Below are 15,590 nucleotides of genomic sequence, written 5' to 3'. Positions count from 1 at the left end.
ATGAAAACAGAATAGTTTAAAATAATTGTAAGATCAGATGGATAAACAAGTCATTTAAGGATTTTATGAATCCCCCTGTTGGAAAGATTAACATAGTTCTTTTTTGAAAAAATATATTCATATTGTGGGAAGATATGACTTGGCGCTTAGAAATTGGAAATATAAATAATAGTTGGTATGTTTGAATATTAATACTGTCAAGCAAATATTTTCTGAGAAACTTGAAAACGTGTGTAGGAAGCCATTTAGAAATGCTCTCAAAAGCGAGATTGGCCTAGAAAATGTACTTTGACAAATAAGAAAGGAATGAGTACACTATGTTCAAGAGTAATCTAATGGAAATTCTGGGTGAAGCCAGTGGAAATCAAATGAATCCATCACCATGAAATCCATCATTGTTTGTCCATTATCTAAACCCTCACAGCTCAGAAAGGATACTTTGTCCCCCCCACTGTGCTTACCTACTACTATATTCTTGCAGTGTAATGTAGTAACCAAGTGACCGTAGGTCTGAACAATTTCAAGTCTCCCACACAGTGCAGGGCAGCACACAGTACCTTTGATAGAAAGCTACATTTCTGCACTATTCATTGTTAAACAATTGTAAGGAGTCTGCTAAAAGGAAAATGTCAAACGTGTTTATGAGACCATTTTCAGTTCCTAGGCTTTACTGTGGGCAAGTGTGTATTTCCATGAAATGAAGATGGGAAAAAGAAAAGATGAAGTATTTCCAAGTAATAGGTTCGATGAAATGAAGCTCTAAAAGATTTATTATAAATTCCTGCAAAACTATCTCTGGTCTGCTTTACACAACTAATCTATAACAAGTTAATATATATTAATAAGTTTTTGCAGTTTCTTACACATGGTCTCTATTTTTAAGGTCATATTCTCATTTCATTCCTTCTTCACAGATAGATAGATAAGCACACTAAATTGACCTTACCAATTTATCTTAATAGTGGGAGGATACCATCAAAAGAAACTTCATAATTTATCATAATAGAGAGGTAATGACATAATATTTAAAGCAAATGAATCTTTTTTTATTTTAAATTCATTGTTCTGAATGAAAGAATATTAGCAAGGCTCTGTGTTGTAAACAAAAGGGAAGTGAAAGAAACAAGAGCCAAGAGACAGATTATCTTGTGAAATATCAACTTTCTGCATATAATTTCTGAAGGATAAAACACTGATATCATCCATTATGAATGATTTTTGTGAAACGTTTTATTTACATATATTAAAATTCAAATTACCATGTTTAAAATTAAATTATTCCTGGGTCACCAAAGTCCTACCAAAGGATGGTATCAGAACAAAATATATTCAGGTCTGATTGAAAAAAACCAGAATCTAACAATATATCTTAATAAAATCTTTCTATGAACAAGTTACAAAGATAGCCAAACCAAGCAATTCATTTTCATTTTATTTCCACATAGAAAATAGTATTATGGCTACTGTTCAAGTAATTGTTCTCAGCATTGAGCATTTATAGTATGAAGATAAAGTTGGCAAAATCAATTTATCAAAGGATGGTTCTTATGTGGGTCCATCTATCCATCTGCAAAGCAAGAGTGCTTGCTATGAGATTATGATTAAAAACTAGAGAACTTGCATAGACATTTGCAAAAATAAATTATTAAAATGTATTAACTTGTTATTAGATAAGTGGGGAAAACAGCAAAAAGTAATACTTCTCTCAGGTACTTAAATATTATGTGATACATTGTGATCAAAAAATGCTTTTTTTGAAATCTGTTTTTGATGATTACTTTAAAATAATTTTGCTCTTGGGAGGAGAAGGAGCTGTAAGAAACAAATTATCCTATCAGTATAACCTTCAGATTTTTTATTCTCTGTAAACCAATAAGGACAAAAAAGCATTTAGGGTGGTGCATCTGGTACAGACCAACTGGCCTTTCCCCCCACTGATGGAAGTATGTATAACTTGATTAATGATGTTGTACTTCTCCTGTAATAATATGTTTGTAATTTGTGTCGTTTATGGAGATCATTGTAGCAAAATGGTTGCCGGCCCCCTTTAAAGTACTGCCTGAAACAGTCTGCAATGAGCTGTTTTGAACAGTAAATATTACTTAAAAGTACTAAACTTGTTAACAAAATCTGCTTTTTACAGAAAAGGTCAAGTTGCTTTTACGTTCAAAGTTGAATATAATTGTAAGAATAAAGAAGAACTGTTTTACCTCTGGGAGTTTATTTGAACTATGTTATTGTACATAAAGGGGAATTCATTTCATCTTATATGGTGCTTTTCCCTTAACCCCAGTGGGACTGAACTGCATAGTAGAAATTCCCCTTACAGTTGACATGGTTAACTTCTTGAGAAAGGGTTGGAAGCTGAGGTAGGAACAGATGACGTGTAAGTTGGCAGGGCTTGAGCCATGTTTATTAATATAAATTTTTGATTTCTTGTACTTTAACCCCATCATGGTTAATCTAACATGTACCCCTTAAAAGTTAGATTTTATTCAAATTCTGTAATAAACTCCATACAGACAAGTTGACTATTTAGGATTAGGTTACAACAGTAGATAAGATTTTAAAATGTCTTCTATTAAGAAGCTAGGGAAAATGAACTCACAGTTGTGAGACTAACCAGCAGCATTGCTATGCCTAGGGCTTTAGCATGGCGATTTTTTATCTCTCCTGAGTTTTTGTGTAGCTGTTAAGCTAAAGCTAGACAAATGCCACTCAGCAAGCTTCAGTGGCTACTTAAGGACTTTAATAAGTTTGTAGAGCCGGGCTCTTTTTCTTTCCAAAGAAAGAAAACTTGATAGTTTAGTATACATCAGTTTTGTACCAGCCATGAAGAAGTTTATTTAATGCTGATGGTTTGCTTGTGATTGTATACTACAGAATCCTCAGACTCTTAAAATAAGCTGTTACTATTCTTCAGAATTTTATCTAAGATATGGTGGTCTTGTTCATAAAATATAAGAACACCTGAGCCTACACATAGTAAAATGATACATGAAGAATCACATGCAGTGTTATTTGTGAACTAAAGATATCATTAAAGATCAAATTTGAAAATACAGTTTGTATTTTTTAAATACTGACTAGTCACATTTTATTTTAAAATTAGTCAAGATAATTTTAATAGACAATCTTTAATAGACAATCTTATCGTATCAATCAATTGTATATCTTTAATAGACAATCTTATTGTATCAATCAGTTGTATATCTTAAGATACACAATTTAAATGAAATATCAGTCTCATTTCCCCTCTTAGACTGTTTGCTGAGGACAGGAATTACTGCCTTATTCAACATTAGATCACTCTGAAGTCTAGAACAAGTCTTTGCATTCAACATATGATTAATATGGACTTTCTGAAAACAAAACAAAATAAAACAAAAAACAAAATCAACAGATATACAAGTGTTCCCAAGTCTAACTCTAGTTGATAAAAGCCACTTGGAAATATTAAGTGATTTATACCCACTTTCCTTTTTCAGTAACCTTTTCTTGTTTCTCTTTCTGCAAATGAAGTTTCCTGTCAAGGAGTCTCTTTACTCCAGAATATCCCCCAAAATGGCAGTGCTGGTTTTCAGGGGCAGTTCCACCTCACTCTATGTCTGTAAACAGATTTGGGAGGCAGGGCTACAGGTAAACAAAGAACTTTTGTGTGTGTGCGAAATTGCTGGTGTAAAATAAAACAAAAACAAAAACACCCTCAAAATGTTTTTTCAGGGGCGCCTGGGTGGCTCAGTGGTTAAATCCTCTGCCTTCAGCTCAGGTCATGATCTCAGGGTCTTGGGATCGAGCCCCGCATCGGGCTCTCTGCTCCGCGGGGAGCCTGCTTCCTCCTCTCTCTCTGCCTGCCTCTCTGCCTACTTGTGATTTCTCTCTGTCAAATAAATAAAATCTTAAAAAAAAAAATGTTTTTTCATATGCATATATTTTATATATGTTTTAATGCATATGCTCATGTATATGTTTATATATGTATTTGTGTTTGTGTGTGTGTGTGTGTGCATATGTGTGTATCACTGTGGACTTCATGTATACACCTTTGCTTTGCATGTGAACATATTTCTGAGGTTATATAGTAACAGTAGGTAGAACACATTGAATCTGATCTGGAAGCATTCATATGCTTTTTTTTTTTTTTTCCCTGTGGCCTCCTCATGCTCAGGCTCTGGTCTTCTTAGGACTTACTAAAATTACGGAACCCTTCAAGAATCTCTGGGCTCTCCAATTATGAAAAGTTATCACATGACTAGGATGGGTAAAGGGATTAAGAATACACTTATCTTGATGGGCGCTGAGTAACATATGGAACTATTGTATCACTATATTGTACACCTGAAACTAATATAACACTGTGTGTTAACTACACTGTAATTAAAACAAACAAAACAAAACAAAAAGCACTTGTATCTTCCAGGATGTTAGTAGCAGTAGAGGCTCATTGTTATTCTGTACTTCTGTATTTAAAATTTGTCACATTAAAACTTTTTTGTATAAAACAAATAACAAAACAATGCAAAAAAAGTATCACATGATCTGTATTTAAGCTTGCTGCTAGGCCCTAAATGTAGATGTTTAAGTGTGAAACTGCTTAGGGACAACTGCTTTAAGTCTTATTTATACAATAGTTGTATTACTTTGATTAGCCAACTGCATGTGGAAAACAGGCTAATTACAAACATATCTGCAGAATAAAAAAATAAATAAAGAGCCTTCCTTGGTCAGGATAAGCCAGGTTACATATAAATCCTGCAGTGATGTATATATTCTGAGATTAACAAAGCTTAAAAGAATGCAGGCTTTTTTCTCTCTCATAGAAAGTGTCCATATAGGCAGACTACTCTCCATCCTATGGCTATACCATCTAGCACATGTGGCATCCCAAGTCACCATGTAAAAAAAAGGGAGGAATGAAGGAGGTACACTGGTTCTTAACTGCCTTGGCCCAGAAGTTACAACAAATATTTCCACCCATAGTCCATAGCCCAGACTTAGTCATGTGGTCCTGATATAATGAGCGTTAATTTAATCTGTCCCAGAGACATTATGAACTAACTGTTAACTCTCTAGCCTAATGGTTAAAGATTTCTTCCCCACCCTCCTCCCCTTTTTACGCAGTGGTCTACTAAATACATTTCAGTGCAGATTCCCTTCCCCTTTTTTCCAAAATTGTTTGTTCTAGTGAACAGTTTCAGAGACACTACCTAGACTTTTAGGATGGAAATTTTTTTTGAAGGTACACAGGAAAACTAATAATAGCAAAATATCTGGTATAAATTGTATCTGTTTAGAAAATAATTTCTAATGATTCATATCAGTACTCTATTTTTTAGTGGGTCCCAGATCGAAAGTTTAAAGCCATGCATTCTTTGCCAGAGAATTCAAAGCTGACAAAAACAGTTATCTCCTAAGATGCTTCTGAATTTTTCATTTGCCACAGAACATTAGATTAGATTTTTGAAGTGGAATTGTGGAAGTTTCCAGTATGCCAAGCAACTCACCACAGTAAAATGATTTTTTTATATAGGCATTTTATTAGTGGAGTATATTTTTGCTTAGAGTAATCTGATTTGCTGGACAAAAAAAAAGATGGTGCTATTTTACATTTTAAGTTGTTTTATTAAATTCACTTTATTTTCATGGTATTATATGTATACATTTATATATTTCATTTAATGCATGTAAGAGAGTAACCAATTTTTTAATTAAAGTTTTTAACTTGGTATTTCAACTGACAGTTAATAAATATTTTCAAATGAATTATTAGTTGTTTTCCCAAAGAAAAATCTCTGGTCTTTTAGTAAAGCTTTTGGTCATAGTTTTTGTTTTCGTATCTACTACATCCATTAACATTATTTTATAAAGTACTTCTTTGTTTGAAAGATGATACTATGCTAATCCATTTATGTGACAGTCATTTGCTAGTGTATGATTTTAGCAACATGATTATCTCTGTTGGTATAATCCATACCATCCAAGATGTTTATACATGCTCTGATTATATGTTTAATTATTGGAACAAATGTGGAAAATAAGGAAAATGAACATTTTCTTGTGACAGCTATTGTGGAACTAAAATTTTCATTTTATCTAATTTTGATTAATCTGCATTTAAATAACCACATGTGGCTAGTACCAAATTTGGTCAGTACTGCTTCAAAAATTTGTAGGGAACAATTAATCCAAATTTTGTATTATTAAAAAAAAATCAGTGTCACCATCCCCCCAAAACACACTCTTTGGAATAGATGAGAAATTCGCTTTCTGTCACTCATTCTCCTTATATTAGTTTGCTAAGGCTGCCCTAAAAAAATATATCACAGCTTGGGTGGCTTAAAACAACAGAGTTTTATTTTCTCATCTCTGGAGTCTAAAATTACATGATCAAGGTGGGAACATGGATATTTTTTTTCAGAGGCCTCTCCCCTTGGCTTATGGATGGCTGTCACTTTTCTCTCTTGTCCTCATGTGGTCTTTCCTCTGTGTCTAGTAGATCATTGGTGTCTATGTGTCTAAATTTCCTCTTCTTGTAAGGATACCAGTCCTGTTAGATTAGAGCCCAACCCTGTTGGCCTCATTTTAACTTGATCACCTCTTTAAAGGTTCTTACTCTAAATATAATCACATGCTGAGTACTGGGGTTAGGGTTTCAACAGGAGAATTTTGAGGAAACAAAATTCAACCCATAACACCCACTAACTAATAATGCTTTTTCTTCCATTTGATATCTCCTGCTTCCCTGGACATGTATACCCAAGACTTTTTCTATTTTTTGCTTTGCTTGCTTTTTATTTCAAATGAGAATCATAGTTGTACCTATTAGAACACAATACATGCAGACTTAAAATTTGGCCCTTTTGCAAATGGTGATAATTGTGTTTTTAGTAATTATTTTATATTCTTTATTTCACATTTGTTATTTCATTTATAGTTTGTTTAATATGCTTCATGATGATGTATGTGTTTTGTCTTGAAAAGTGGTGTTTCTCTGAGAATGGTCTACGATTTTATAAACTCATGAAATAGATAAATATTTGTGTTTTAGTGATCATAGAACTCACACGACAGATTTGGACCTTTCAGTATTTCTTTAAAATGTTCTGATACTACCAGGAGAAGTAGATGATTTGAAGGTAATATAATTTTAGTTTCTTTATCTTATTTTTTTTTAAACATTCTAGTTTTCCTTAAATAACAAGGTTTGCTAGGTTTACTCTCTCAGACTTCTTGGGAATATATCCTGTCCAACCAAGTGCAGCCATATGACATAATTTGGGCCAAAGAGTTACAAGTGAAATCTTACCGGTGATTTTTAGGAAAGTATTCCCTTGGCTAAGGAATAGGTAGGTGCAGCCTCTACTTTCTTTCCTCCACTTGTTTGCATTTTAAATGGGGAAAGGTATATGGATCTGCAGCAAATATGTTGCATCCATGAGGTAAGAAATGTAAAGGCAAAGCTCATAACCTATAAAACCTACAAGGGTGGTAGAAGAGAAATAGAGCCAGTTTCCTTTTTGTCATCAATTGGCAATCAAACTAATGTCAGCAAGTACCTCTCCCCTGCACTTTTTATTATGGCAGAAAAATGAACTTCTGTTTGGATCTTTCTTAGTTAAGTGTTCTCTTATTTATATCACATGTATTCCTTCCTGTTATAGATTGCACATATTTTATAAGAGCTGTTGTCCAAGAAAACTTTTTGCCACATGAAAATGTTTAATATCTACACTAATACAGTAACCCCTAGTCACACGGGACTATTAAACAATTGAAATGTGGCTAGTGTGATTATGGAACTGAATTCTTAATTTATTTCATTTTAATAAACAAATTCAAATTTAAATAGCAGCATGACTTGCAGCCAACTATTGAACAACACAGGTCTTGAGACCTAGGGAATAATTAACCCAATTTTTCTGTAGCAAAAATTTCAAATTAATTTCCACATCCTTTGAACACCTTTCATGTGATATAATCTGATGACATGTATATTTGTGTCACAACTCTTTTTTTTTTTTTTTTCAAGATTTTATTTATTTGACGGAGAGAGATCACAAGTAGGCAGAGAGAGAGGGAAGCAGGGTCCCTGCTGAGCAGAGAGCCCGTTGCGGGGCTCGATTCCAGGACCCTGGGATCATGACCAGAGCCAAAGGCAGAGGCTTTAACCCACTGAGCCACCCAGGCGCCCCAAGTGTCACAACTCTTGAAACTGTTACGTCCTCTTCTAATAAATTCTGGACGATCATCCCTTATTTGTGTAAGCATAGGTCCATGAATAGAAGCACATGTATGGCTGCCCTTATCCATAAACTCTCCTGTGCTTCTAACGTGCATTCAGCAGAAATTTGGTGAAAAATTTCTTTAAATATTCAAGTTATAGTCTCTATCTTTTGCCTAAGTCTTGGCAATAGTCTTACTATTACACCTTTTATTGCCAGTAGTTAGTGTTACTATGGACAGATTTTTTTAATTAGTTTTTGAAAGCAGATTTGATCTAGGGAAGCAAGAACTTAATACTGAGTGATCAAACTGGCACACGGAACTCATTGAAGAAAAACACAGACTCGCCATATTCCCACAGACTCATATATCGAACACGGCGCTGCGCTTTGAAGTATTTCCAGCCAAACCTGTTCATCAGATTTTAGGATTATTTTCTTTTATTTTCACATTTTTATTTTAGGGGCAATTTATTCATTCTGTAACAGATATTCTTTTTTTTTTTTTTTTTTTTTGTTAGAGTTTGAAGCTGTATTAAACTTTCAGTTTAAATTAATTTCAGTTTAAAATAAATTCAGTAAAATTTAAAACTTTCAGTTTTAAAACACTAGTTTATCTTGTTTTTGGATACTCAGATGCAGTCTTTCCCAAGGGCTTATTAGCTATAACTATAGCACCGAAATTTATTTTCTGTGTAATCATCTATAAGACAATGTATATTTTTAGCTTCATTCTCATTTTCCTGTGATGACTTGGAGGAACTTTTTAACTTAATAGAAAGTAATGAGATTTGAGATACTCTGACTACTCTTTCAAGCAGGAATATGTGAGACTATCTGCCTCTCTACTCAGGTGACTTACCAAAATAGGTAAGATTTATTTTAGCATGTTCTCAGTGCCATAGAGATACAAATTTGGCAGTGAAATACCCAGGTATTTCACTTCAGAGTATGAGCTCAGTTTCAATGAAACAATTTCACCATTTCTTTCTTTTCCTATGACCTTTTTGGATAAGCGTTCTTTGTGAAATAATTATTTCACTTTACTTGGAAATTCTAAAATGTTTCTTTCTTTTTAATTAAAAAAATTTTTTTTATAAGCATATAATGTATTACTAGCCCCAGGGGTACAGGTCTGTGAATTGCCAGGTTTACACACTTCACAGCACTCACCATAGCACATACCCTTCCCAATGTCCATAACCCCACCACCCTCTCCCTACCCCCTAAAATGTTTCTTGATATTAAAGGTTGTACTTTACTTGTCTTAAAGGGGAATTGACAAAATACTCTCCTCTCCATAAATATATAATAATAGGAAGTGCTGAATGAGGATTAGATGTCATGATGCCTAAAACTAGCTGAATGGATCAGAAGCACCTTCAAGCTGTATTTTAAAATACTATATTATAAAATGTTTGATAGTCTCAAACATATTCCCCTTGAAAGACCACCAAGATTTATTTAAATTTTGTATCCCGAGTTACTTAAATTTTTAATTTAAATAATTCTTCTTCCATTTGTTATTTCTTTAAATCTTAAAGGAAAGAAATATGAAAGGAAAGCTAATAATCAAATAAGAGCATTATTTCTATTCTGTGAAGCTCTCTAATATCTCTTATTTCCTCAGAATTAATTCTGGGTACACTGTGATTCCTGATACCCTATTATTTTGTGTGTGTCACAAAATTAGGAATAATGTGGAAATATCAATCAAAATTCTATTTATTAACCAAAAAAGAAAGCACTGGGGAACAATAATGGAAATCTTTGAAGACATGGACTCCCCTAAAGTAGTTATCATCAGTTGTGTAGGTTATAATTTATATATTTAATTGTTTTTGTCAGTTAAATGCAAAGTGTTAACTACATTTTTCTTCCTTTGGTATTTATATTTATCATCTGTCTATCAGACTTCTAAAAAATGGAAAGTTGTTGTTTTTTCCCTGAGGAGAGTCAGGGTTTTGGAAAGCTTGCCAAAGCATGTTTCCCAATGCTGTGACTTACAGTGTTAGCACTCAGGCTTATCTGATATGGCTCTTTTAGATAAGGGTGTGCCAGAGAAGTTCATGTTCTGTCAACTCCAAAGCCAAAGTAATGCATATATCAGAAACCACTTGATTTTATTTCATTAATTAGAAGTACAAATCAAAACCAAAAAATGAATCGTCACAAAGGTGGCTGGAAAAGTACTTGTTTTTATGTAGAGAAAAGTTGGCTTTGGTATTTCTAAAACTAATAATCATTTTGGGGTCTGTTAATTATTTCTTTCCTACTGCCCTTGATTCTTGCCATTCTTTTCTAAGTACCTCAGCCCTGAGAATTACAAATGATAGGGTACTTCCTGTGCTTTAAAGTTTCAACATGTATTGTGTGATAGGGCCAGAAACCAATAGTTAAAATACAGAGCAATGGTGCTATAATAGAGGTACATACAAAGTGCTATAAAGTAATAAATTTACAGAATATGACTTGACAATTCATTTTCACTTTACATTTGTTGATGTTTTGTACCTTTTTTTTTTTTTTTTAGAAGGAGGAGTTTCTATAACATTCATTCAAATATATGTTTCAGCGCTTGGTATAAAACAAGAAAAGAAAAGATTAGCATGAATTGAATTTCAAAGTTTAATTGCTTGAAAACAGACTTTATTAAAAAACACAGAATCTGGACATTATGCATTCATTTAAAGACATTTTTATTTCATAGTTTATGTTACTTTTTGTGTTTAAGGAGAGGAGAGTCACTGAGAAAATATAAAAATAGGTATCAGATAATTAGGAAATGTAGATACAGTAGATCTCTTAAATGCTCTGCCTGTATAGGGTGACAACATAAATGTTGATAGGTACCTGACAAAAATAGTGCTCTGGTATTTTTGGCTGTAAGCTTCTTTTATCTGCTGTGACAAAGAACTGACTATCTCTACCTCTGAGAATGTGTTTCTAAAATGGAAGTTAAATTGTCTAGACAACCAATATTCAAGAAAAGTTCACTTATCAGCTTAAATAAACTTACCATTAAATAGACTTCTGTAAGAACACACATTTTTAAGTGCAAATGCAATCTTGAATTTCCTAATGAGTAAATAGTGGAAAATATACATTGTACTACTTCTGTATCTTTTCCAGAGCATTAAAATAAAGTTCCTCTCCTTTTGCTTTCTAGTTTTATATTGATCTCAGACCTGAACAATTATTTTTCTTCAACCCAAATTTTAGTGGGTTGCTTGAGATGCATTATCATTGTAAAAATAATTACTTTAGAAGTTATATTTAATTTACATGTAATATTTATAGAAGACTTATGAAAATCAGTTTTGAATATGAAAACATTTATTTTACCTAATTTCTGAATACCCCCATGTGGTTGTTTTAGTTTATACCTTCAAATATAATTGCAGTTATTTACTCGGGAATCTGTCAATCATCTATCATTATATCTATGTCTAACTCATGCCATCCCATAATTATCCAAAACTTATCATTTATGAGATATGATATTTATGCCATTTTAGATAAATTTTGGGCAAGTCACCCATTCCTCTATACTTTGTTCAAATAAAGCCACACTATCAGAGAGCTTTGTATCTGAGCTATGTTTGGTCAGCAAACATAGGTTAGCTTTTTACTAAGTCTTCTTTATTTTGTTTATATTAGGAAAAACCTTATGAAATATATAACTATGTTGTTAGGGATTGTTGAAAATATAGATAATTATGTTAAATAGCTTTTTTTTTCCTAACATGGACTCCAGAGGAATATCTTTCAGGTGTTAGTATCAGAATTCATTATTTTTTTTTTTAGATTTATTTATTTATTTTAGAGAGAGAGAGCAGGAAAGGGAGGGACAGAGGGAGAGGGAGAGAGAATCTCAAGCAGACTCTTTGCTGAGTGTGGAGCCTAATGGAGGGCTTAATCTCATGACTCTGAGATCATGACCTGAGCCAAAACAAAGAGTCAGGTGCTTAACAACTGCACCACCCAGGTGCCCCAGGGTGCATTAGGTTTAATTCTGAGCAATTTTTGCCTAATGCAATGTAATGTTTTCTAAACTGTATTCCACAAATTAATAAATATCTCAGAAGATGTTTGTAAGACGTTCCCCCAGAAATATGGTTTGGACTCAAATATGTTTGGGAAAATTGGCTTCTTGACTCTTGAACATTTATAGTGAGCATCAGCATGCTAGAAGACACTTAGCAGTTTACCGTGGAGCAATCTCTTTAGTTAAGAGAACATTTAGAAAATACGTTTTTCTGTGGTGCCTTTTCCATTAAAACACATATTAACATCTTGGGCACTCCTTTTTTTTCAGGTAATATGGTATAGAGAATGCTGATCCAACAATTCCGGTGATTACATATTCTGTGGGTTTTCCCTCACTGCAGTAGCTGGTAGAAAAAAAAAAATTATTTGGTGCAAGTAAATATGCTACTACCATGTGACGCACCTTTCCTATTCTTAGATATAAACCAGAGGAACTCATATAGGTCTTGTAGGAGGTATGTATGAAAATGTCCGTTGAAGCACTATTTATGGTAAGGAGAAGCTAGGAGCAGCCAAAGTGACTGTCACAGTAGCTTATAACACTATAAATTGATGTATGCATGATACAGTTTATCATGCAACAGTCAGATGTAATAAGTTACATGAAGCAACATAAATAGATCTTAAAACGTAATCAGAGTGAGAGTATACCGTGAACTCTACAAGTGTTAAGTAAAGTATATGTTACCCTAGCAAGTGATTAGGCTTTATCATATGCAAGATGATACCAGCCTTCTTCCTTCTGGCTGTTTATATTAACTTATTCTGTTTCCCAATTGGAGCATGAAATTTTGCAACTACTTTAATGTTTGTATGTTTTTCCTTATTATAATTTAGGGGTGTTTATAAGTCTCCTTGGGAAAGCTTACCAAATAAAATAAATAAATAAATGTTACAAATAGAACACATGTTATCTTAAAATCAGGAATTACTTATTCTATAAAGTAGAGATGATATTTAGCTCTTTGTTCTTTCATTATTTTAGACCCTAAAGGTAAGGGAGAGACAAGTAGATTATTTTCATATATATGTGACATTTCTGATTTTGGACAATGAGCATCCCTTTGCCAAATGAGGAGACAATCTTGGTCGTCACAACCTGGAGCAGGGATGACAGCTGTTACTGGCCTCTCATGAACAAAGCCAGGGATGCTGCTAACTGTCAGTGCCCAGGTTAGTCTCCCTGACCAACAATTATGCAGTCTCAGCATGTCAGTAGTACAGACGTTGAGAAACTTGCTCTATATATTTTTGACTACTAAGCTGAGAGATAATAATCCCTTTGTATTTCTTTAATATCTACTAGTATATAATTCTTTCTTCTGTGACATAGTGAAATATGTCACCCTATTTGTGCAACCACAATTTATTTCTTAAATTTTCCCTGACAGCAGCAGTTCTGCAGAAGAGTTTTAGGATGATTCCTTATTTTTCTCCCAACCCCTGGTGAGCAGACAATGACGTCTTTGGCTTTATGATAAAACAATTATGGAAAAATGGAAAATAATTTATATTGGAATTATTTTATTCCCTATATCTCACTTATTATACGAAATGAATTCTCAAGAATGTCTGTGCATGATATGAATAACTATGAGTATTTGGTAAATGTAAACAGAGTTAGAGATATAAAATATTTAAGCATGAAAACTAATACATAAAATTAAATTTTTTTTTTTTTTTTTTTTTTAAAGATTTTATTTATTTATTTGAGAGAGACAGTGAGAGAGAGCATGAGTGAGGAGAAGGTCAGAGAGAGAAGCAGACTCCCCGCGGAGCTGGGAGCCCAATGTGGGACTCGATCCCGGGACTCCAGGATCATGACCTGAGCCGAAGGCAGTCGTCCAACCAACTGAGCCACCCAGGCGTCCCCATAAAATTAAATTTAAGTAACTTAGTCTGATTAGTGAAATGTGTGCAGTCTTTGATACTTTTTCAGTATTTCTGTGACAAGAAATACATCTAATTTATTAAAGCTTTGAAAATAACTGTGTAATATGAATGTTATAAATTGTTTTTGCAGTGAATTTTGTTGAATTGATGTGCTTAGAGTGAGATGACAGGGGTTGCTTTCTAGGGTCTTTTACTTATAAAAATCAGAAATCTATGCTTTCTTGGCCTTCTTCCATATTCAGTAAAATCCCTTTATACATGTCTGTTCCATTCAATGCATTTAGAATTTTATGTGATAGTACGTAATGATTTATAACACCCTTATCACTATAACAAGGAAATCATGTGTTGTTCCTATCACTTGAGGATCAAAATGAATGAACAAAGATAACCATTTAATTTCATTTGAATACTCTGGACTGTGACAGAATGACAAGTATAAATAAAGCAATAGTTTTTACTTCTCTCTCTCTCAGCATTGACTTTATTTCCATATGATGTATTCTTTCTTTCTTTTTTTTTTTAAAGATTTTATTTATTTATTTGACAGACAGAAATCACAAGTAAGCAGAGAGGCAGGCAGAGAGAGAGAGGAGGAAGCAGGCTCCCTGCTGAGCAGAAAGCCTGATGTGGAGCTCGAACCCAGGACCTGGGATCATGACCCGAGCCGAAGGCAGCGGCTTAACCCACTGAGCGACCCAGGCGCCCCCCATATGATGTATTCTTAATGGAAGTGTGTGGTGGAAATCATGTGAGAATTAGATTCACATGTAGAAAAGTATTAAAGTCCCAAGAGTGTTATTAGTGGTTCAGTGTCAGCATGGGTTTGAATGGTAGGTCAGGGGAATTTTGAATGATGTTCCAAAGGCATAGGAGATTATTAAACATGTTCATTCATAGCTGACGAAATGGAAAAAATATGACCTATACAATTATTAAGACCATAATCTCAGGTTGGTACTATGGGCTTTATTGTTGATAATTTGAATTAAGAGTTACTTGACAAGTAGAAAAAAATAGAAATTCATGGGTTAAAGTTTAATGGAATAATTTCACTAGCTATAAATAAAAGAGAGCCCATAAATAGAGGATATGAAAGCTTAAGCCTTCTTTATTCATAGATTAGAAGCTAAATATGAATAAGAAGAGTGGTATTTTAAAAATATGTTTATAAAACTGTAGTATTATATAATGGGAAGTCATTGTTTAAGATCTACAATATAATCTATTCATAAGTTATAAAAGAGGAAGCTTAATAATCTTGTAAAAAATAGAACACTCTGCTTGTTAAAGTAATGTTTGAGACAATCAGGCAGGAATAAGTATTGTTGGGGCATTAATTTTCCCTTCATAATTGACAACCTGGAGATATGGCTTTATTTTCATGAATATGAGGATAAAGATCCAACATTTTCACCATCTTTG

The sequence above is a fragment of the Enhydra lutris genome, unplaced genomic scaffold (genome assembly GCF_002288905.1).
Source record: "Enhydra lutris kenyoni isolate GAN:26980312 unplaced genomic scaffold, ASM228890v2 scaffoldscaffold1, whole genome shotgun sequence".
In the NCBI taxonomy this organism is placed as follows: Eukaryota; Metazoa; Chordata; class Mammalia; order Carnivora; family Mustelidae; genus Enhydra; species Enhydra lutris.
This window is presented reverse-complemented; position numbering follows the sequence as displayed.